Source organism: Drosophila teissieri, unplaced genomic scaffold (genome assembly GCF_016746235.2).
Source record: "Drosophila teissieri strain GT53w unplaced genomic scaffold, Prin_Dtei_1.1 Segkk79_quiver_pilon_scaf, whole genome shotgun sequence".
In the NCBI taxonomy this organism is placed as follows: domain Eukaryota; kingdom Metazoa; phylum Arthropoda; class Insecta; order Diptera; family Drosophilidae; genus Drosophila; species Drosophila teissieri.
This window is the reverse complement of record NW_025225037.1, coordinates 1-25,854: the sequence shown is the minus strand read 5'-3', so window position 1 is coordinate 25,854 and position 25,854 is coordinate 1. Positions and strand designations below refer to the sequence as shown.

The 25,854-nt window shown below is 34.7% G+C and overlaps 8 non-coding genes across 8 annotated transcripts; all 8 read right to left on the bottom strand.

Moving 5' to 3' along the window:
• Positions 1-32: 32 nt before the first annotated feature.
• On the bottom strand, positions 33-211 carry LOC122625770. Its single transcript, XR_006326667.1, has one exon. It is a non-coding gene; the product is annotated as a 5.8S ribosomal RNA (ribosomal RNA).
• A 789-nt stretch (positions 212-1,000) lies between these two features.
• Positions 1,001-2,989, bottom strand: LOC122625766. Its single transcript, XR_006326663.1, has one exon. It is a non-coding gene; the product is annotated as a small subunit ribosomal RNA (ribosomal RNA).
• Positions 2,990-5,787: 2,798 nt separating this feature from the next.
• LOC122625768 lies at positions 5,788-9,748 on the bottom strand. Its single transcript, XR_006326665.1, has one exon. It is a non-coding gene; the product is annotated as a large subunit ribosomal RNA (ribosomal RNA).
• A 386-nt stretch (positions 9,749-10,134) lies between these two features.
• Positions 10,135-10,313, bottom strand: LOC122625769. The gene has a single exon (XR_006326666.1). It is a non-coding gene; the product is annotated as a 5.8S ribosomal RNA (ribosomal RNA).
• Positions 10,314-11,102: 789 nt separating this feature from the next.
• On the bottom strand, positions 11,103-13,097 carry LOC122625772. The gene has a single exon (XR_006326669.1). It is a non-coding gene; the product is annotated as a small subunit ribosomal RNA (ribosomal RNA).
• Positions 13,098-16,859: 3,762 nt separating this feature from the next.
• On the bottom strand, positions 16,860-20,820 carry LOC122625767. The gene has a single exon (XR_006326664.1). It is a non-coding gene; the product is annotated as a large subunit ribosomal RNA (ribosomal RNA).
• A 386-nt stretch (positions 20,821-21,206) lies between these two features.
• Positions 21,207-21,385, bottom strand: LOC122625765. Its single transcript, XR_006326662.1, has one exon. It is a non-coding gene; the product is annotated as a 5.8S ribosomal RNA (ribosomal RNA).
• A 789-nt stretch (positions 21,386-22,174) lies between these two features.
• Positions 22,175-24,169, bottom strand: LOC122625771. The gene has a single exon (XR_006326668.1). It is a non-coding gene; the product is annotated as a small subunit ribosomal RNA (ribosomal RNA).
• Positions 24,170-25,854: the final 1,685 nt, after the last annotated feature.

The window sequence follows — 25,854 nt, the reverse complement described above, 5'->3', positions numbered from 1 at the left end:
AATTTATAAACAACTTAATTAGCATAGTCTTACAACCCTCAACCATATGTAGTCCAAGCAGCACTATAAAATTAATTAAAGTACATAACAGCATGGACTGCGATATGCGTTCAAAATGTCGATGTTCATGTGTCCTGCAGTTCACACGATGACGCACAGTTTGCTGCGTTCTTCATCGACCCATGAGCCGAGTGATCCACCGCTTAGAGTTTTATAATTCATTTCTATATAATGTCAATATTGTTTTTATTGAAAGAAATTAAAAATACACCATTTTACTGGCATATATCAATTCCTTCAATAAATGTATTTTTATACCTAAAATAAATGCTGCGAAATGTCTTAGTTTCATATAAGCAATATGTATCATATAATTACCATTTTATTTATAATTACCAATATGGGCGATACATACTGCATTTTATATAAAACATTAACCTGATGGATGCCAGGTACAACATTGTATATTTTAGGTTGTTGCATTAGCCAACGTATGCTCATAACTAAGATGAACAATACATATTCGCAACGCGTGTATATTATGGTCCATATACACACAAATTTTAAAAATTCGATTGTCCATTTTCGAATTTTTAGGAAACACATTGTTTATTTTTATTTTAAAGCAATATATAAATCATATTATTTTTTTGTGAATCCGCAAAACTTCACACACAATATATTGTGGTCCCCAATCACAATTTTTAACTTATGTGGATTAATGTGGACCGCAGTCACATATAACCCAATGTGGTGGCTAACCACATTTTATGATGTTTGGCTAGGAAAACCAGATCATCATTTTAATTTGATTTTTGATTCTTTGAATCAATTGAATTATTGTGTTCGATAATAGTCATATATAATTGCTTTTGTAAATAATCATAAATCATGTGCTTTTGTAAATTGATCTCATTGTAATTTGGTAAATTTGGTTTTTGGTAAATTCAATTTATTTGTATTATAACAAATGTTTATTAACGGTAAGGATATTATACAATAATGATCCTTCCGCAGGTTCACCTACGGAAACCTTGTTACGACTTTTACTTCCTCTAAATAATCAAGTTCGGTCAACTTTTGCGGAAACAACCGTAACACGCAAGGCGTCACAGTGATCACGTCCGGAGACCTCACTAAATATTCAATCGGTAGTAGCGACGGGCGGTGTGTACAAAGGCAGGGACGTAATCAATGCGAGTTAATGACTCACACTTACTGGGAATTCCAAGTTCATGTGAACAGTTCAGTTCACAATCCCAAGCATGAAAGTGGTTCAGCGGTTTACCCGGACCTCTCGTCTAGGAAATACACGTTGATACTTTCATTGTAGCGCGCGTGCAGCCCAGGACATCTAAGGGCATCACAGACCTGTTATTGCTCAATCTCATTATTGCTAGACGCAATTTGTCCATTTAAGAAGCTAGTGTCCTTATAATGGACAAACCAACAGGTACGGCTCCACTTACATAAACACATTCAAACACAATAAACATTTTACTGCCACCATGAATGAAGGCTATATAAGCTTCAGCACCATAATCCTGAAGATATCTATTTAATATATTTGAGTCTCGTTCGTTATCGGAATTAACCAGACAAATCACTCCACGAACTAAGAACGGCCATGCACCACCACCCATAGATTCGAGAAAGAGCTATCAATCTGTCTTACACACTTATGTTCGGACCTGGTAAGTTTTCCCGTGTTGAGTCAAATTAAGCCGCAGGCTCCACTCCTGGTGGTGCCCTTCCGTCAATTCCTTTAAGTTTCAGCTTTGCAACCATACTTCCCCCGGAGCCCAAAAGCTTTGGTTTCCCGGGAAGCGACTGAGAGAGCCATAAAAGTAGCTACACCCAATTGCTAGCTGGCATCGTTTATGGTTAGAACTAGGGCGGTATCTGATCGCCTTCGAACCTCTAACTTTCGTTCTTGATTAATGAAAACATCTTTGGCAAATGCTTTCGCTTAAGTTAGTCTTACGACGGTCCAAGAATTTCACCTCTCGCGTCGTAATACTAATGCCCCCAAACTGCTTCTATTAATCATTACCTCTTGATCTGAAAACCAATGAAAGCAGAACAGAGGTCTTATTTCATTATCCCATGCACAGAATATTCAGGCATTTGAAGCCTGCTTTAAGCACTCTAATTTGTTCAAAGTAATAGTACCGGCCCACAATAACACTCGTTTAAGAGCACTAATGCAGGTTTTTAAATAGGAGAACATATGAAAAAATACAAGTATTTAAACACATATAAGAACTCCACCGGTAATACGCTTACATACATAAAGGTATAGTACTAACCACAATTGTAAGTTGTACTACCCGTATGAAGCACAAGTTCAACTACGAACGTTTTAACCGCAACAACTTTAATATACGCTATTGGAGCTGGAATTACCGCGGCTGCTGGCACCAGACTTGCCCTCCAATTGGTCCTTGTTAAAGGATTTAAAGTGTACTCATTCCAATTACAGGGCCTCGGATATGAGTCCTGTATTGTTATTTTCGTCACTACCTCCCCGAGCTGGGAGTGGGTAATTTACGCGCCTGCTGCCTTCCTTAGATGTGGTAGCCGTTTCTCAGGCTCCCTCTCCGGAATCGAACCCTGATTCCCCGTTACCCGTTGCAACCATGGTAGTCCTAGATACTACCATCAAAAGTTGATAGGGCAGACATTTGAAAGATCTGTCGTCGGTACAAGACCATACGATCTGCATGTTATCTAGAGTTCAACCAATATAACGATCTTGCGATCGCTTGGTTTTAGCCTAATAAAAGCACATGTCCCATAAGGTTCATGTTTTAATTGCATGTATTAGCTCTAGAATTACCACAGTTATCCAAGTAACTGTTAACGATCTAAGGAACCATAACTGATATAATGAGCCTTTTGCGGTTTCACTTTTAATTCGTGTGTACTTAGACATGCATGGCTTAATCTTTGAGACAAGCATATAACTACTGGCAGGATCAACCAGAATAATGTTTCTTTTTTCATATTTCATTCATATTTTTTGAATTGAAATAAGTAATATAAATATTATAGATTTCCATTTTATATAATTCCATTCTTATTATAAAATTTGCCTTTGGGTTTTTTAAATCTATTTTAATTCGATTACGGCCATTTTTATATAGCATTCGTATTCGTATTCGTAAATTCCATTCTTGTTTTATATATATATATATTTCCATAATTTTTTATTTATATTATACATATTTCATTCTAAAATATCATTTTGTTTCCAACATACATAATTATTGTATCCACACATGTACAATTTTTGTTTAACCAATATAAATATTGAGCTAAATCATTTGCATTTTGATGATAAATTTAAAATTTATCTTTTTCCATATAACTCTCTGGTAATATATAACATAAAACCGAGCGCATATGATGATTTATATATAAAATTTGTAATTTTCCAAAAATTTTATTATACCGGGGTAACGATATAAACACTTCCAACTTATGACAGGTAATAAATAATAATATATTTGCCTGCATCCAAAAATTAACGATAATATATGGAAACGATTTGTTATTCTATGTATAATAGAAACTTGGACTTTTGTTTCAACGATATTATCTAAGGGCGTATATTCCTATTAACCGCGGAGCCAAGTCCCAATGTTCATAAGAACTGAGAAACAAATTTGTACGGAAAATAATATACTTTATTGTAAGTAACCAATGTAATACGAGAGGTCGGCAACCACTGGCCTACCTATAGTAGTTTTTGAACCCGCTGTCCTCAAAGCGGGTATTTTCAATTCTGTTTGCCATCCAACATATAGGATATTCTCTATATATTAAGAGAATACAGTAATATTATATTGATATTTCCTTTATTCATATATAATTAAATATATTTTTCCATTATTCATATGATAAATATTCATTTCCATAGTTTAATATTTAATTTCCATATATTATTGTCGAAATCATATAAATACATAAGTTTCGAACAATACGAGTGGTCGGCAACCACTGCCTACCTATAGTAGTTTTTGAACCCTCTGTCGATAAAAGGGTCGCTTACACTACTATAACCTTTCACGTATATGGATTATTCCTATATTTCCAAGAGAATATAGGGAATATTTTATCATTTCTTCATTTATCCATACGATTAAATATTCATTTCCATATGTTTAATATTTAATTTCCATATATTATTGTCGAAATCATATAAATACATAAGTTTCGAACAATACGAGAGGTCGGCAACCACTGCCCTACCTATAGTAGTTTTTTGAAACCCTCTGTCGATAAAAGGGTCGCTTACACTACTATAACCTTTCATGTATATGGATTATTCCTATATTTCCAAGAGAATATAGGAATATTTTATCATTTCTTCATTTATCCATACGATAAATATTCATTTCCATATGTTTAATATTTAATTTCCATATATTATTGTCGAAATCATATAAATACATAAGTTCGAACAATACGAGAGGTCGGCAACCACTGCCTACTATAGTAGTTTTTGAACCCTCTGTCGATAAAAGCGTCGCTTCACTACTATAACCTTTCACGTGTATGGGTTTTCTCTATAATACTAATAGAAAATATAAATATTTCATCATTATTTCCTTTATTAATATATAATTATATTATAATAATAATATATATTATAATATTATTATTATTATTATATATTATTATATTATATAATATTTATTTCATATGTATATTATTTAATATACTTATATTTTGTCTGTATTCATGTGATAAATATTCATTTTCATATGTTTTATATTAATATACCTATAGTATTGGGGTTTCTTTCGTATACTAAAAGTATATACGATTATTTCATATATTTCTCCTTTAGTCATAATAAAGTTTTCATTTCTATTACAAGATAAGGACAATGTCACTAAATTGATGACGAGGTATTTGGCAACTTGATAGAATTTTTCAAAGTCTTTAACTCTATCATTAGTAGATGGGACAATTTCATATGCGTCACTAAATTGATGACGAGTCATTTGGCAACTTGATAGAATTTTTTAAAGTCTTTAATTCTATATCATTAGTAGATGGGGACAATTTCATATTTGGCAACTTGATAGAATTTGTAAAGTCTTTAATTCTATATTATTAGTAGATAGGGACAATTTCATATGCGCGCGTCACTAAATCGATGACAATGCATTTGGCAACTTGATAGAATTTTGTAAAGTCTTTAATTCTATATCATTAGTAGATGGGGACATTTCATATTTGGCAACTTGATAGAATTTTGTAAAGTCTTTAATTCTATATTATTAGTAGATAGGGACAATTTCATATGCGCGCGTCACTAAATCGATGACAATGCATTTGCAACTTGATAGAATTTTGTAAAGTCTTTAATTCTATATCATTAGTAGATGGGGACAATTTCATATTTGGCAACTTGATAGAATTTTGTAAAGTCTTTAATTCTATATTATTAGTAGATAGGGACAATTTCATATGCGCGCGTCACTAAATCGATGACAATGCATTTGGCAACTTGATAGAATTTTGTAAAGTCTTTAATTCTATATCATTAGTAGATGGGGACAATTTCATATTTGGCAACTTGATAGAATTTTGTAAAGTCTTTAATTCTATATTATTAGTAGATAGGGACAATCTCATATGCGCGCGTCACTAATTCGATGACAATGCATTTGGCTACCGGGATCGATCCGAGAGGCAGGCAGGCGCTATACTATAGCTAGTGCGCTGCGCTAAACCTCACGAACCAACAATAATAAGTACATTAGTGTACTTATTTCGAATCATCAAGCAAAGGATAAGCTTCAGTGGATCGCAGTATGGCAGCTGCTCAACCACTTACAACACCTTGCCTGTTACAAAAGTCGTTTACAATTGATTCTAGGCTTTGTCATTGTATTAAATAATGCTTTTATATGTAACTAGCGCGGCATCAGGTGATCGAAGATCCTCCCAATTTACTATGTTACAAATTACATTGGCATCACATCCATTGTCGTTTATAAAGTAAATTATAAACTTTAAATGGTTTAGAAGCCATACAATGCAAATTGCCCCTTATTTATCATTGCAGTCCAGCACGGATACGACCTTAGAGGCGTTCAGGCATAATCCAACGGACGTAGCGTCATACCACTGTTCGCTCGAACAAGTATTGTGCCATTGGTCCGTACCTGCGGTTCCTCTCGTACTACGCAGGAATGCTGTCGCAACAACGTTTTGTCATTAGTAGGGTAAAACTAACCTGTCTCACGACGGTCTAAACCCAGCTCACGTTCCCTTGCATGGGTGAACAATCCAACGCTTGGTGAATTTTGCTTCACAATGATAGGAAGAGCCGACATCGAAGGATCAAAAAGCGACGTCGCTATGAACGCTTGGCCGCCACAAGCCAGTTATCCCTATGGTAACTTTTCTGACACCTCTTGTTAAAAACTCTTTAAACCAAAAGGATCGATAGGCCGAGCTTTTGCTGTCCCTGTGTGTACTGAACACCGAGATCAAGTCAGCATTTGCCCTTTTGCTCTATGTGTGGTTTCTGTCCGCACTGAGCTGGCCTTGGGACACCTCCGTTATTATTTGAGAGATGTACCGCCCCAGTCAAACTCCCTACCTGGCAATGTCCTTGAATTGGATCATACCTGAGTAATTGGAGTTATACCAAATTTTCAAATCAAAAATACATAAATGCATCGTTTTATTAAAGAATTTGTTTGCGATTATATAACAAACTCGTGATACTTTGATCAAGAAGCTTGCATCAAAACCCAATACCATAAGATATAATAAATATATCCGTATAATGGCTAGGAAATGATACACGTTCCATTTAATCAAGTAAGTAAGGAAACAATAAGAGTAGTGGTATTTCATTGACGATACCAAACCGAGGTCTAATATCTCCCACTTATTCTACACCTCTTATGTCTCCTTACACTGCCAGATTAGAGTCAAGCTCAAAAGGGTCTTCTTTCCCCGCTAATTATTCCAAGCCCGTTCCCTTGGCTGTGGTTTCGCTAGATAGTAGATAGGGACAGTAGGAATCTCGTTAATCCATTCATGCGCGTCACTAATTAGATGACGAGGCATTTGGCTACCTTAAGAGAGTCATAGTTACTCCCGCCGTTGACCCGCGCTTACTTGAATTTCTTCACTTTGACATTCAGAGCACTGGGCAGAAATCACATTGTGTCAACACCCGCTAGGGCCATCACAATGCTTTGTTTTAATTAGACAGTCGGATTCCCCAAGTCCGTGCCAGTTCTGAATTGATTGTTAATTGATAATCGTTATAATTAATAAGAACTAATTGGTTTAACCCAAATAGTATTCTTAAAAATTTTAGCAAGAAAGTTCCACAATTGGCTACGTAACTAAACTATCCGGGGAACAAGAAACTAACATAAATGCTAGAAACTCTATTTACCCAGAACGAGCACATAAACCATGTTATTGTTTCCCAATCAAGCCCGACTATCTCAATCTTCAGAGCCAATCCTTATCCCGAAGTTACGGATCTAATTTGCCGACTTCCCTTACCTACATTATTCTATCGACTAGAGACTCTTCACCTTGGAGACCAGCTGCGGATATTGGTACGGCCTGTTGAGAAGTTTGCGTGTCCCCACCATAAATTTTCAAGGTCCGAGGAGAAAATATCGACACAACAGTATATGTCATGCTCTTCTAGCCCATCTACCATATCTCTCTGCGAAAGACTTCCATGGTAGTACGGCTATAAAACAGAAAAGAAAACTCTTCCGATATCTCTCGACGGCTTCTTTATGGTCGTTCCTGTTGCCAGGATGAGCACGAGGCCCATATTTAATAACAAACGGATACTCAACAGGTTACGGAATTGGAACCGTATTCCCTTTCGTTCAAAATTATTCAAGTGTATTATATTCGCTTTTTGTATGTAGTTTGGCATTTTTGTTTTACTTGAAAATTTTCGGCTTTCGCCTTGAACTTAGGACCGACTAACTCGTGATCAACCACTGTTCACACGAAACCCTTCTCCACTTCAGTCCTCCAAGGTCTCATTCGATTATTTGCTACTACCACCAAGATCTGTACCAATGGCAGCTCCATGCAGGCTTACGCCAAACACTTCTACGCATACCATTGTACCTTCCTACTCACTAAAGTTTCAAAATTTATATCACAAGTAATATAAATCATCTACTTTAGCGGTAATGTATAGGTATACAACTTAAGCGCCATCCATTTTAAGGGCTAGTTGCTTCGGCAGGTGAGTTGTTACACACTCCTTAGCGGATTTCGACTTCCATGATCACCGTCCTGCTGTTTTAAGCAACCAACGCCTTTCATGGTATCTGCATGAGTTGTTAATTTGGGCACCGTAACATTACGTTTGGTTCATCCCACAGCGCCAGTTCTGCTTACCAAAAGTGGCCCACTGGGCACATTATATCATAACCTTGAACTTCATATCAAGAAAGTTAAGGTTCTTACCCATTTAAAGTTTGAGAATAGGTTAAGATCGTTTCGACCCTAAGGCCTCTAATCATTCGCTTTACCAGATAAGATTATTTTATATAATATTAAAATGCACCAGCTATCCTGAGGGAAACTTCGGAAGGAACCAGCTACTAGATGGTTCGATTGGTCTTTCGCCCCTATACTCAATTCTGACAATCGATTTGCACGTCAGAACTGTTTCGGTCTTCCATCAGGGTTTCCCCTGACTTCAACCTGATCAAGTATAGTTCACCATCTTTCGGGTCACAGCATATATGCTCAAGGTACGTTCCAGTTAGAGGCATAAATAATATAAATATACATTATACATAACTATATAGAACGCCCCGGGATTGTGTTAATTAGCTATAAATAGTTAAAAAACTAATCCCATTAGTAGTCAAGTTAATTACGCTATTAGGTTTATATCCCAATAACTTGCACATATGTTAGACTCCTTGGTCCGTGTTTCAAGACGGGTCCCGAAGGTATCCTGAATCTTTCGCATTGTTAATCATACAAGTGCATATAATAAACATAAAAATCAATGATAATTATGCCATTATATAATTCCGAAAAATTAACGCACTGTAATCATATAAATCTATCAGCACTTTATCAAATTAATAACATTTATTCTGTGTTAAAATGCAAGCACTTTAATTTGAATAAACTATAAGTTATATTTTATGATAAATTTGGGATATGCTAATAGATTACAATGTCCTTATATGGAAAAAATGCACACTATCCTCATAATATTATTTAAATATTACAATTTTAATGATGAATTTTCCATAACGGATATTCAGGTTCATCGGGCTTAACCTCTAAGCAGTTTCACGTACTGTTTAACTCTCTATTCAGAGTTCTTTTCAACTTTCCCTCACGGTACTTGTTTACTATCGGTCTCATGGTTATATTTAGTTTTAGATGGAGTTTACCACCCACTTAGTGCTGCACTATCAAGCAACACGACTCTTTGGAAACATCATCTAGTAATCATTAACGTTATACGGGCCTGGCACCCTCTATGGGTAAATGGCCTCATTTAAGAAGGACTTAAATCGTTAATTTCTCATACTAGAATATTGACGCTCCATACACTGCATCTCACATTTGCCATATAGACAAAGTGACTTAGTGCTGAACTGTTTTCTTTTCGCTCGCCGCTACTAAGAAAATCCTTGTTAGTTTCTTTTCCTCCCCTAATTAATATGCTTAAATTCAGGGGGTAGTCCCATATGAGTTGAGGTTGTATATAACTTTTTATTGCTATTAATTCTTTATATATAATGATAAAACATTTTATTAAATTCGTTGTAATAATTTCCATTATTTTTTGTAGCTTAGTATTTTCCATTAACGAACCAACGAAGAAAATAACATAACCAAATTTTTTCTATTTCCGAATCATTAATAAGAGACAATCCTAGATGAAAAATAATTCAATTTTTTATGCTAGACATTTCTCAGTATTATTTGATTGAAAAAGAAAATATTTCTCTTCGTTTTTCACATTCAAATGTGAGGATAATGTTTTTCATATACAGTTTTTAATATTATGAATAAAATTATTATTTTATCCAATAATATACCATATGCTTATAAAAATTTATAAACAACTTAATTAGCATAGTCTTACAACCCTCAACCATATGTAGTCCAAGCAGCACTATAAAATTAATTAAAGTACATAACAGCATGGACTGCGATATGCGTTCAAAATGTCGATGTTCATGTGTCCTGCAGTTCACACGATGACGCACAGTTTGCTGCGTTCTTCATCGACCCATGAGCCGAGTGATCCACCGCTTAGAGTTTTATAATTCATTTCTATATAATGTCAATATTGTTTTTATTGAAAGAAATTAAAAATACACCATTTTACTGGCATATATCAATTCCTTCAATAAATGTATTTTTATACCTAAAATAAATGCTGCGAAATGTCTTAGTTTCATATAAGCAATATGTATCATATAATTACCATTTTATTTATAATTACCAATATGGGCGATACATACTGCATTTTATATAAAACATTAACCTGATGGATGCCAGGTACAACATTGTATATTTTAGGTTGTTGCATTAGCCAACGTATGCTCATAACTAAGATGAACAATACATATTCGCAACGCGTGTATATTATGGTCCATATACACACAAATTTTAAAAATTCGATTGTCCATTTTCGAATTTTTAGGAAACACATTGTTTATTTTTATTTTAAAGCAATATATAAATCATATTATTTTTTTGTGAATCCGCAAAACTTCACACACAATATATTGTGGTCCCCAATCACAATTTTTAACTTATGTGGATTAATGTGGACCGCAGTCACATATAACCCAATGTGGTGGCTAACCACATTTTATGATGTTTGGCTAGGAAAACCAGATCATCATTTTAATTTGATTTTTGATTCTTTGAATCAATTGAATTATTGTGTTCGATAATAGTCATATATAATTGCTTTTGTAAATAATCATAAATCATGTGCTTTTGTAAATTGATCTCATTGTAATTTGGTAAATTTGGTTTTTGGTAAATTCAATTTATTTGTATTATAACAAATGTTTATTAACGGTAAGGATATTATACAATAATGATCCTTCCGCAGGTTCACCTACGGAAACCTTGTTACGACTTTTACTTCCTCTAAATAATCAAGTTCGGTCAACTTTTGCGAAACAACCGTAACACGCAAGGCGTCACAGTGATCACGTCCGGAGACCTCACTAAATAATTCAATCGGTAGTAGCGACGGGCGGTGTGTACAAAGGGCAGGGACGTAATCAATGCGAGTTAATGACTCACACTTACTGGGAATTCCAAGTTCATGTGAACAGTTTCAGTTCACAATCCCAAGCATGAAAGTGGTTCAGCGGTTTACCCGGACCTCTCGGTCTAGGAAATACACGTTGATACTTTCATTGTAGCGCGCGTGCAGCCCAGGACATCTAAGGGCATCACAGACCTGTTATTGCTCAATCTCATTATTGCTAGACGCAATTTGTCCATTTAAGAAGCTAGTGTCCTTATAATGGGACAAACCAACAGGTACGGCTCCACTTACATAAACACATTCAAACACAATAAACATTTTACTGCCACCATGAATGAAGGCTATATAAGCTTCAGCACCATAATCCTGAAGATATCTATTTAATATATTTGAGTCTCGTTCGTTATCGGAATTAACCAGACAAATCACTCCACGAACTAAGAACGGCCATGCACCACCACCCATAGATTCGAGAAAGAGCTATCAATCTGTCTTACACACTTATGTTCGGACCTGGTAAGTTTTCCCGTGTTGAGTCAAATTAAGCCGCAGGCTCCACTCCTGGTGGTGCCCTTCCGTCAATTCCTTTAAGTTTCAGCTTTGCAACCATACTTCCCCCGGAGCCCAAAAGCTTTGGTTTCCCGGGAAGCGACTGAGAGAGCCATAAAAGTAGCTACACCCAATTGCTAGCTGGCATCGTTTATGGTTAGAACTAGGGCGGTATCTGATCGCCTTCGAACCTCTAACTTTCGTTCTTGATTAATGAAAACATCTTTGGCAAATGCTTTCGCTTAAGTTAGTCTTACGACGGTCCAAGAATTTCACCTCTCGCGTCGTAATACTAATGCCCCCAAACTGCTTCTATTAATCATTACCTCTTGATCTGAAAACCAATGAAAGCAGAACAGAGGTCTTATTTCATTATCCCATGCACAGAATATTCAGGCATTTGAAGCCTGCTTTAAGCACTCTAATTTGTTCAAAGTAATAGTACCGGCCCACAATAACACTCGTTTAAGAGCACTAATGCAGGTTTTTAAATAGGAGGAACATATGAAAAAATACAAGTATTTAAACACATATAAGAACTCCACCGGTAATACGCTTACATACATAAAGGTATAGTACTAACCACAATTGTAAGTTGTACTACCCGTATGAAGCACAAGTTCAACTACGAACGTTTTAACCGCAACAACTTTAATATACGCTATTGGAGCTGGAATTACCGCGGCTGCTGGCACCAGACTTGCCCTCCAATTGGTCCTTGTTAAAGGATTTAAAGTGTACTCATTCCAATTACAGGGCCTCGGATATGAGTCCTGTATTGTTATTTTTCGTCACTACCTCCCCGAGCTGGGAGTGGGTAATTTACGCGCCTGCTGCCTTCCTTAGATGTGGTAGCCGTTTCTCAGGCTCCCTCTCCGGAATCGAACCCTGATTCCCCGTTACCCGTTGCAACCATGGTAGTCCTAGATACTACCATCAAAAGTTGATAGGGCAGACATTTGAAAGATCTGTCGTCGGTACAAGACCATACGATCTGCATGTTATCTAGAGTTCAACCAATATAACGATCTTGCGATCGCTTGGTTTTAGCCTAATAAAAGCACATGTCCCATAAGGTTCATGTTTTAATTGCATGTATTAGCTCTAGAATTACCACAGTTATCCAAGTAACTGTTAACGATCTAAGGAACCATAACTGATATAATGAGCCTTTTGCGGTTTCACTTTTAATTCGTGTGTACTTAGACATGCATGGCTTAATCTTTGAGACAAGCATATAACTACTGGCAGGATCAACCAGAATAATGTTTCTTTTTTCATATTTCATTCATATTTTTTGAATTGAAATAAGTAATATAAATATTATAGATTTCCATTTTATATAATTCCATTTCTTATTATAAAATTTGCCTTTGGGTTTTTAAATCTATTTTAATTCGATTACGGCCATTTTTATATAGCATTCGTATTCGTATTCGTAAATTCCATTCTTGTTTATATATATATATATATTTCCATAATTTTTTATTTATATTATACATATTTCATTCTAAAATATCATTTTGTTTCCAACATACATAATTATTGTATCCACACATGTACAATTTTTGTTTAACCAATATAAATATTGAGCTAAATCATTTGCATTTTGATGATAAATTTAAAATTTATCTTTTTCCATATAACTCTCTGGTAATATATAACATAAAACCGAGCGCATATGATGATTTATATATAAAATTTGTAATTTTCCAAAAATTTTATTATACCGCGGGTAACGATATAAACACTTCCAACTTTATGACAGGTAATAAATAATAATATATTTGCCTGCATCCAAAAATTAACGATAATATATGGAAACGATTTGTTATTCTATGTATAATAGAAACTTGACTTTTGTTTCAACGATATTATCTAAGGGCGTATATTCCTATTAACCGCGGAGCCAAGTCCCAATGTTCATAAGAACTGAGAAACAAATTTGTACGGAAAATAATATACTTTATTTGTAAGTAACCAATGTAATACGAGAGGTCGGCAACCACTGCCTACCTATAGTAGTTTTTGAACCCGCTGTCCTCAAAGCGGGTATTTTCAATTCTGTTTGCCATCCAACATATAGGATATTCTCTTATATATTAAGAGAATACAGTAATATTATATTGATATTTCCTTTATTCATATATAATTAAATATATTTTTCCATTATTCATATGATAAATATTCATTTCCATATGTTTAATATTTAATTTCCATATATTATTGTCGAAATCATATAAATACATAAGTTTCGAACAATACGAGTGGTCGGCAACCACTGCCTACCTATAGTAGTTTTTGAACCCTCTGTCGATAAAAGGGTCGCTTACACTACTATAACCTTTCACGTATATGGATTATTCCTATATTTCCAAGAGAATATAGGAATATTTTATCATTTCTTCATTTATCCATACGATAAATATTCATTTCCATATGTTTAATATTTAATTTCCATATATTATTGTCGAAATCATATAAATACATAAGTTTCGAACAATACGAGAGGTCGGCAACCACTGCCTACCTATAGTAGTTTTTGAACCCTCTGTCGATAAAAGGGTCGCTTACACTACTATAACCTTTCATGTATATGGATTATTCCTATATTTCCAAGAGAATATAGGAATATTTTATCATTTCTTCATTTATCCATACGATAAATATTCATTTCCATATGTTTAATATTTAATTTCCATATATTATTGTCGAAATCATATAAATACATAAGTTTCGAACAATACGAGAGGTCGGCAACCACTGCCTACCTATAGTAGTTTTTGAACCCTCTGTCGATAAAAGGGTCGCTTACACTACTATAACCTTTCACGTATATGGATTATTCCTATATTTCCAAGAGAATATAGGAATATTTTATCATTTTTTCATTTATCCATACGATAAATGTTCATTTCCATATGTTTAATATTTAATTTCCATATATTATTGTCGAAATCATATAAATACATAAGTTTCGAACAATACGAGAGGTCGGCAACCACTGCCTACCTATAGTAGTTTTTGAACCCTCTGTCGATAAAAGGGTCGCTTACACTACTATAACCTTTCACGTATATGGATTATTCCTATATTTCCAAGAGAATATAGGAATATTTTATCATTTCTTCATTTATCCATACGATAAATATTCATTTCCATATGTTTAATATTTAATTTCCATATATTATTGTCGAAATCATATAAATACATAAGTTTCGAACAATACGAGAGGTCGGCAACCACTGCCTACCTATAGTAGTTTTTGAACCCTCTGTCGATAAAAGGGTCGCTTACACTACTATAACCTTTCACGTATATGGATTATTCCTATATTTCCAAGAGAATATAGGAATATTTTATCATTTTTTCATTTATCCATACGATAAATGTTCATTTCCATATGTTTAATATTTAATTTCCATATATTATTGTCGAAATCATATAAATACATAAGTTTCGAACAATACGAGAGGTCGGCAACCACTGCCTACCTATAGTAGTTTTTGAACCCTCTGTCGATAAAAGCGTCGCTTACACTACTATAACCTTTCACGTATATGGATTATTCCTATATTTCCAAGAGAATATAGGAATATTTTATCATTTCTTCATTTATCCATACGATAAATATTCATTTCCATATGTTTAATATTTAATTTCCATATATTATTGTCGAAATCATATAAATACATAAGTTTCGAACAATACGAGTGGTCGGCAACCACTGCCTACCTATAGTAGTTTTTGAACCCTCTGTCGATAAAAGCGTCGCTTACACTACTATAACCTTTCACGTGTATGGGTTTTCTCTATAATACTAATAGAAAATATAAATATTTCATCATTATTTCCTTTATTAATATATAATTATATTATAATAATAATATATATTATAATATTATTATTATTATATTATATATTATTATATTATATAATATTTATTTTCATATGTATATTATTTAATATACTTATATTTTGTCTGTATTCATGTGATAAATATTCATTTTCATATGTTTTATATTTAATATACCTATAGTATTGGGGTTTCTTTCGTATACTAAAAGTATATACGATTATTTCATATATTTCTCCTTTAGTCATAATAAAGTTTTCATTTCTATTACAAGATAAGGACAATGTCACTAAATTGATGACGAGGTATTTGGCAACTTGATAGAATTTTTCAAAGTCTTTAACTCTATCATTAGTAGATGGGACAATTTCATATGCGTCACTAAATTGATGACGAGTCATTTGGCAACTTGATAGAATTTTTTAAAGTCTTTAATTCTATATCATTAGTAGATGGGGACAATTTCATATTTGGCAACTTGATAGAATTTTGTAAAGTCTTTAATTCTATATTATTAGTAGATAGGGACAATTTCATATGCGCGCGTCACTAAATCGATGACAATGCATTTGGCAACTTGATAGAATTTTGTAAAGTCTTTAATTCTATATCATTAGTAGATGGGACAATTTCATATTTGGCAACTTGATAGAATTTGTAAAGTCTTTAATTCTATATTATTAGTAGATAGGGACAATTTCATATGCGCGCGTCACTAAATCGATGACAATGCATTTGGCAACTTGATAGAATTTTGTAAAGTCTTTAATTCTATATCATTAGTAGATGGGGACAATTTCATATTTGGCAACTTGATAGAATTTTGTAAAGTCTTTAATTCTATATTATTAGTAGATAGGGACAATTTCATATGCGCGCGTCACTAAATCGATGACAATGCATTTGCAACTTGATAGAATTTTGTAAAGTCTTTAATTCTATATCATTAGTAGATGGGACAATTTCATATTTGCACTTGATAGAATTTTGTAGTCTTTAATTCTATATTATTAGTAGATAGGGACAATTCATATGCGCGCGTCACTAATTCGATGACAATGCATTTGGCTACCGGGATCGATCCGAGAGGCAGGCAGGCGCTATACTATAGCTAGTGCGCTGCGCTAAACCTCACGAACCAACAATAATAAGTACATTAGTGTACTTATTTCGAATCATCAAGCAAAGGATAAGCTTCAGTGGATCGCAGTATGGCAGCTGCTCAACCACTTACAACACCTTGCCTGTTACAAAAGTCGTTTACAATTGATTCTAGGCTTTGTCATTGTATTAAATAATGCTTTTATATGTAACTAGCGCGGCATCAGGTGATCGAAGATCCTCCCAATTTACTATGTTACAAATTACATTGGCATCACATCCATTGTCGTTTATAAAGTAAATTATAAACTTTAAATGGTTTAGAAGCCATACAATGCAAATTGCCCCTTATTTATCATTGCAGTCCAGCACGGATACGACCTTAGAGGCGTTCAGGCATAATCCAACGGACGTAGCGTCATACCACTGTTCGCTCGAACAAGTATTGTGCCATTGGTCCGTACCTGCGGTTCCTCTCGTACTACGCAGGAATGCTGTCGCAACAACGTTTTGTCATTAGTAGGGTAAAACTAACCTGTCTCACGACGGTCTAAACCCAGCTCACGTTCCCTTGCATGGGTGAACAATCCAACGCTTGGTGAATTTTGCTTCACAATGATAGGAAGAGCCGACATCGAAGGATCAAAAAGCGACGTCGCTATGAACGCTTGGCCGCCACAAGCCAGTTATCCCTATGGTAACTTTTCTGACACCTCTTGTTAAAAACTCTTTAAACCAAAAGGATCGATAGGCCGAGCTTTTGCTGTCCCTGTGTGTACTGAACACCGAGATCAAGTCAGCATTTGCCCTTTTGCTCTATGTGTGGTTTCTGTCCGCACTGAGCTGGCCTTGGGACACCTCCGTTATTATTTGAGAGATGTACCGCCCCAGTCAAACTCCCTACCTGGCAATGTCCTTGAATTGGATCATACCTGAGTAATTGGAGTTATACCAAATTTTCAAATCAAAAATACATAAATGCATCGTTTTATTAAAGAATTTGTTTGCGATTATATAACAAACTCGTGATACTTTGATCAAGAAGCTTGCATCAAAACCCAATACCATAAGATATAATAAATATATCCGTATAATGGCTAGGAAATGATACACGTTCCATTTAATCAAGTAAGTAAGGAAACAATAAGAGTAGTGGTATTTCATTGACGATACCAAACCGAGGTCTAATATCTCCCACTTATTCTACACCTCTTATGTCTCCTTACACTGCCAGATTAGAGTCAAGCTCAAAAGGGTCTTCTTTCCCCGCTAATTATTCCAAGCCCGTTCCCTTGGCTGTGGTTTCGCTAGATAGTAGATAGGGACAGTAGGAATCTCGTTAATCCATTCATGCGCGTCACTAATTAGATGACGAGGCATTTGGCTACCTTAAGAGAGTCATAGTTACTCCCGCCGTTGACCCGCGCTTACTTGAATTTCTTCACTTTGACATTCAGAGCACTGGGCAGAAATCACATTGTGTCAACACCCGCTAGGGCCATCACAATGCTTTGTTTTAATTAGACAGTCGGATTCCCCAAGTCCGTGCCAGTTCTGAATTGATTGTTAATTGATAATCGTTATAATTAATAAGAACTAATTGGTTTAACCCAAATAGTATTCTTAAAAATTTTAGCAAGAAAGTTCCACAATTGGCTACGTAACTAAACTATCCGGGGAACAAGAAACTAACATAAATGCTAGAAACTCTATTTACCCAGAACGAGCACATAAACCATGTTATTGTTTCCCAATCAAGCCCGACTATCTCAATCTTCAGAGCCAATCCTTATCCCGAAGTTACGGATCTAATTTGCCGACTTCCCTTACCTACATTATTCTATCGACTAGAGACTCTTCACCTTGGAGACCAGCTGCGGATATTGGTACGGCCTGTTGAGAAGTTTGCGTGTCCCCACCATAAATTTTCAAGGTCCGAGGAGAAAATATCGACACAACAGTATATGTCATGCTCTTCTAGCCCATCTACCATATCTCTCTGCGAAAGACTTCCATGGTAGTACGGCTATAAAACAGAAAAGAAAACTCTTCCGATATCTCTCGACGGCTTCTTTATGGTCGTTCCTGTTGCCAGGATGAGCACGAGGCCCATATTTAATAACAAACGGATACTCAACAGGTTACGGAATTGGAACCGTATTCCCTTTCGTTCAAAATTATTCAAGTGTATTATATTCGCTTTTTGTATGTAGTTTGGCATTTTTGTTTTACTTGAAAATTTTCGGCTTTCGCCTTGAACTTAGGACCGACTAACTCGTGATCAACCACTGTTCACACGAAACCCTTCTCCACTTCAGTCCTCCAAGGTCTCATTCGATTATTTGCTACTACCACCAAGATCTGTACCAATGGCAGCTCCATGCAGGCTTACGCCAAACACTTCTACGCATACCATTGTACCTTCCTACTCACTAAAGTTTCAAAATTTATATCACAAGTAATATAAATCATCTACTTTAGCGGTAATGTATAGGTATACAACTTAAGCGCCATCCATTTTAAGGGCTAGTTGCTTCGGCAGGTGAGTTGTTACACACTCCTTAGCGGATTTCGACTTCCATGATCACCGTCCTGCTGTTTTAAGCAACCAACGCCTTTCATGGTATCTGCATGAGTTGTTAATTTGGGCACCGTAACATTACGTTTGGTTCATCCCACAGCGCCAGTTCTGCTTACCAAAAGTGGCCCACTGGGCACATTATATCATAACCTTGAACTTCATATCAAGAAAGTTAAGGTTCTTACCCATTTAAAGTTTGAGAATAGGTTAAGATCGTTTCGACCCTAAGGCCTCTAATCATTCGCTTTACCAGATAAGATTATTTTATATAATATTAAAATGCACCAGCTATCCTGAGGGAAACTTCGGAAGGAACCAGCTACTAGATGGTTCGATTGGTCTTTCGCCCCTATACTCAATTCTGACAATCGATTTGCACGTCAGAACTGTTTCGGTCTTCCATCAGGGTTTCCCCTGACTTCAACCTGATCAAGTATAGTTCACCATCTTTCGGGTCACAGCATATATGCTCAAGGTACGTTCCAGTTAGAGGCATAAATAATATAAATATACATTATACATAACTATATAGAACGCCCCGGGATTGTGTTAATTAGCTATAAATAGTTAAAAAACTAATCCCATTAGTAGTCAAGTTAATTACGCTATTAGGTTTATATCCCAATAACTTGCACATATGTTAGACTCCTTGGTCCGTGTTTCAAGACGGGTCCCGAAGGTATCCTGAATCTTTCGCATTGTTAATCATACAAGTGCATATAATAAACATAAAAATCAATGATAATTATGCCATTATATAATTCCGAAAAATTAACGCACTGTAATCATATAAATCTATCAGCACTTTATCAAATTAATAACATTTATTCTGTGTTAAAATGCAAGCACTTTAATTTGAATAAACTATAAGTTATATTTTATGATAAATTTGGGATATGCTAATAGATTACAATGTCCTTATATGGAAAAAATGCACACTATCCTCATAATATTATTTAAATATTACAATTTTAATGATGAATTTTCCATAACGGATATTCAGGTTCATCGGGCTTAACCTCTAAGCAGTTTCACGTACTGTTTAACTCTCTATTCAGAGTTCTTTTCAACTTTCCCTCACGGTACTTGTTTACTATCGGTCTCATGGTTATATTTAGTTTTAGATGGAGTTTACCACCCACTTAGTGCTGCACTATCAAGCAACACGACTCTTTGGAAACATCATCTAGTAATCATTAACGTTATACGGGCCTGGCACCCTCTATGGGTAAATGGCCTCATTTAAGAAGGACTTAAATCGTTAATTTCTCATACTAGAATATTGACGCTCCATACACTGCATCTCACATTTGCCATATAGACAAAGTGACTTAGTGCTGAACTGTTTTCTTTTCGCTCGCCGCTACTAAGAAAATCCTTGTTAGTTTCTTTTCCTCCCCTAATTAATATGCTTAAATTCAGGGGGTAGTCCCATATGAGTTGAGGTTGTATATAACTTTTTATTGCTATTAATTCTTTATATATAATGATAAAACATTTTATTAAATTCGTTGTAATAATTTCCATTATTTTTTGTAGCTTAGTATTTTCCATTAACGAACCAACGAAGAAAATAACATAACCAAATTTTTTCTATTTCCGAATCATTAATAAGAGACAATCCTAGATGAAAAATAATTCAATTTTTTATGCTAGACATTTCTCAGTATTATTTGATTGAAAAAGAAAATATTTCTCTTCGTTTTTCACATTCAAATGTGAGGATAATGTTTTTCATATACAGTTTTTAATATTATGAATAAAATTATTATTTTATCCAATAATATACCATATGCTTATAAAAATTTATAAACAACTTAATTAGCATAGTCTTACAACCCTCAACCATATGTAGTCCAAGCAGCACTATAAAATTAATTAAAGTACATAACAGCATGGACTGCGATATGCGTTCAAAATGTCGATGTTCATGTGTCCTGCAGTTCACACGATGACGCACAGTTTGCTGCGTTCTTCATCGACCCATGAGCCGAGTGATCCACCGCTTAGAGTTTTATAATTCATTTCTATATAATGTCAATATTGTTTTTATTGAAAGAAATTAAAAATACACCATTTTACTGGCATATATCAATTCCTTCAATAAATGTATTTTTATACCTAAAATAAATGCTGCGAAATGTCTTAGTTTCATATAAGCAATATGTATCATATAATTACCATTTTATTTATAATTACCAATATGGGCGATACATACTGCATTTTATATAAAACATTAACCTGATGGATGCCAGGTACAACATTGTATATTTTAGGTTGTTGCATTAGCCAACGTATGCTCATAACTAAGATGAACAATACATATTCGCAACGCGTGTATATTATGGTCCATATACACACAAATTTTAAAAATTCGATTGTCCATTTTCGAATTTTTAGGAAACACATTGTTTATTTTTATTTTAAAGCAATATATAAATCATATTATTTTTTTGTGAATCCGCAAAACTTCACACACAATATATTGTGGTCCCCAATCACAATTTTTAACTTATGTGGATTAATGTGGACCGCAGTCACATATAACCCAATGTGGTGGCTAACCACATTTTATGATGTTTGGCTAGGAAAACCAGATCATCATTTTAATTTGATTTTTGATTCTTTGAATCAATTGAATTATTGTGTTCGATAATAGTCATATATAATTGCTTTTGTAAATAATCATAAATCATGTGCTTTTGTAAATTGATCTCATTGTAATTTGGTAAATTTGGTTTTTGGTAAATTCAATTTATTTGTATTATAACAAATGTTTATTAACGGTAAGGATATTATACAATAATGATCCTTCCGCAGGTTCACCTACGGAAACCTTGTTACGACTTTTACTTCCTCTAAATAATCAAGTTCGGTCAACTTTTGCGAAACAACCGTAACACGCAAGGCGTCACAGTGATCACGTCCGGAGACCTCACTAAATAATTCAATCGGTAGTAGCGACGGGCGGTGTGTACAAAGGGCAGGGACGTAATCAATGCGAGTTAATGACTCACACTTACTGGGAATTCCAAGTTCATGTGAACAGTTTCAGTTCACAATCCCAAGCATGAAAGTGGTTCAGCGGTTTACCCGGACCTCTCGGTCTAGGAAATACACGTTGATACTTTCATTGTAGCGCGCGTGCAGCCCAGGACATCTAAGGGCATCACAGACCTGTTATTGCTCAATCTCATTATTGCTAGACGCAATTTGTCCATTTAAGAAGCTAGTGTCCTTATAATGGGACAAACCAACAGGTACGGCTCCACTTACATAAACACATTCAAACACAATAAACATTTTACTGCCACCATGAATGAAGGCTATATAAGCTTCAGCACCATAATCCTGAAGATATCTATTTAATATATTTGAGTCTCGTTCGTTATCGGAATTAACCAGACAAATCACTCCACGAACTAAGAACGGCCATGCACCACCACCCATAGATTCGAGAAAGAGCTATCAATCTGTCTTACACACTTATGTTCGGACCTGGTAAGTTTTCCCGTGTTGAGTCAAATTAAGCCGCAGGCTCCACTCCTGGTGGTGCCCTTCCGTCAATTCCTTTAAGTTTCAGCTTTGCAACCATACTTCCCCCGGAGCCCAAAAGCTTTGGTTTCCCGGGAAGCGACTGAGAGAGCCATAAAAGTAGCTACACCCAATTGCTAGCTGGCATCGTTTATGGTTAGAACTAGGGCGGTATCTGATCGCCTTCGAACCTCTAACTTTCGTTCTTGATTAATGAAAACATCTTTGGCAAATGCTTTCGCTTAAGTTAGTCTTACGACGGTCCAAGAATTTCACCTCTCGCGTCGTAATACTAATGCCCCCAAACTGCTTCTATTAATCATTACCTCTTGATCTGAAAACCAATGAAAGCAGAACAGAGGTCTTATTTCATTATCCCATGCACAGAATATTCAGGCATTTGAAGCCTGCTTTAAGCACTCTAATTTGTTCAAAGTAATAGTACCGGCCCACAATAACACTCGTTTAAGAGCACTAATGCAGGTTTTTAAATAGGAGGAACATATGAAAAAATACAAGTATTTAAACACATATAAGAACTCCACCGGTAATACGCTTACATACATAAAGGTATAGTACTAACCACAATTGTAAGTTGTACTACCCGTATGAAGCACAAGTTCAACTACGAACGTTTTAACCGCAACAACTTTAATATACGCTATTGGAGCTGGAATTACCGCGGCTGCTGGCACCAGACTTGCCCTCCAATTGGTCCTTGTTAAAGGATTTAAAGTGTACTCATTCCAATTACAGGGCCTCGGATATGAGTCCTGTATTGTTATTTTTCGTCACTACCTCCCCGAGCTGGGAGTGGGTAATTTACGCGCCTGCTGCCTTCCTTAGATGTGGTAGCCGTTTCTCAGGCTCCCTCTCCGGAATCGAACCCTGATTCCCCGTTACCCGTTGCAACCATGGTAGTCCTAGATACTACCATCAAAAGTTGATAGGGCAGACATTTGAAAGATCTGTCGTCGGTACAAGACCATACGATCTGCATGTTATCTAGAGTTCAACCAATATAACGATCTTGCGATCGCTTGGTTTTAGCCTAATAAAAGCACATGTCCCATAAGGTTCATGTTTTAATTGCATGTATTAGCTCTAGAATTACCACAGTTATCCAAGTAACTGTTAACGATCTAAGGAACCATAACTGATATAATGAGCCTTTTGCGGTTTCACTTTTAATTCGTGTGTACTTAGACATGCATGGCTTAATCTTTGAGACAAGCATATAACTACTGGCAGGATCAACCAGAATAATGTTTCTTTTTTCATATTTCATTCATATTTTTGAATTGAAATAAGTAATATAAATATTATAGATTTCCATTTTATATAATTCCATTTCTTATTATAAAATTTGCCTTTGGGTTTTAAATCTATTTTAATTCGATTACGGCCATTTTTATATAGCATTCGTATCGTATTCGTAAATTCCATTCTTGTTTTATATATATATATATTTCCATAATTTTTATTTATATTATACATATTTCATTCTAAAATATCATTTTGTTTCCAACATACATAATTATTGTATCCACACATGTACAATTTTTGTTTAACCAATATAAATATTGAGCTAAATCATTTGCATTTTGATGATAAATTTAAAATTTATCTTTTTCCATATAACTCTCTGGTAATATATAACATAAAACCGAGCGCATATGATGATTTATATATAAAATTTGTAATTTTCCAAAAATTTTATTATACCGGGGTAACGATATAAACACTTCCAACTTATGACAGGTAATAAATAATAATATATTTGCCTGCATCCAAAAATTAACGATAATATATGGAAACGATTTGTTATTCTATGTATAATAGAAACTTGACTTTTGTTTCAACGATATTATCTAAGGGCGTATATTCCTATTAACCGCGGAGCCAAGTCCAATGTTCATAAGAACTGAGAAACAAATTTGTACGGAAAATAATATACTTTATTTGTAAGTAACCAATGTAATACGAGAGGTCGGCAACCACTGCCTACCTATAGTAGTTTTTGAACCCGCTGTCCTCAAAGCGGGTATTTTCAATTCTGTTTGCCATCCAACATAGGATATTCTCTTATATATTAAGAGAATACAGTAATATTATATTGATATTTCCTTTATTCATATATAATTAAATATATTTTTCCATTATTCATATGATAAATATTCATTTCCATATGTTTAATATTTAATTTCCATATATTATTGTCGAAATCATATAAATACATAAGTTTCGAACAATACGAGTGGTCGGCAACCACTGCCTACCTATAGTAGTTTTTGAACCCTCTGTCGATAAAAGGGTCGCTTACACTACTATAACCTTTCACGTATATGGATTATTCCTATATTTCCAAGAGAATATAGGAATATTTTATCATTTCTTCATTTATCCATACGATAAATATTCATTTCCATATGTTTAATATTTAATTTCCATATATTATTGTCGAAATCATATAAATACATAAGTTTCGAACAATACGAGAGGTCGGCAACCACTGCCTACCTATAGTAGTTTTTGAACCCTCTGTCGATAAAAGGGTCGCTTACACTACTATAACCTTTCATGTATATGGATTATTCCTATATTTCCAAGAGAATATAGGAATATTTTATCATTTCTTCATTTATCCATACGATAAATATTCATTTCCATATGTTTAATATTTAATTTCCATATATTATTGTCGAAATCATATAAATACATAAGTTTCGAACATACGAGAGGTCGGCAACACTGCCTACCTATAGTAGTTTTTGAACCCTCTGTCGATAAAAGGGTCGCTTACACTACTATAACCTTTCACGTATATGGATTATTCCTATATTTCAAGAGAATATAGGAATATTTTATCATTTTTTCATTTATCCATACGATAAATGTTCATTTCCATATGTTTAATATTTAATTTCCATATATTATTGTCGAAATCAT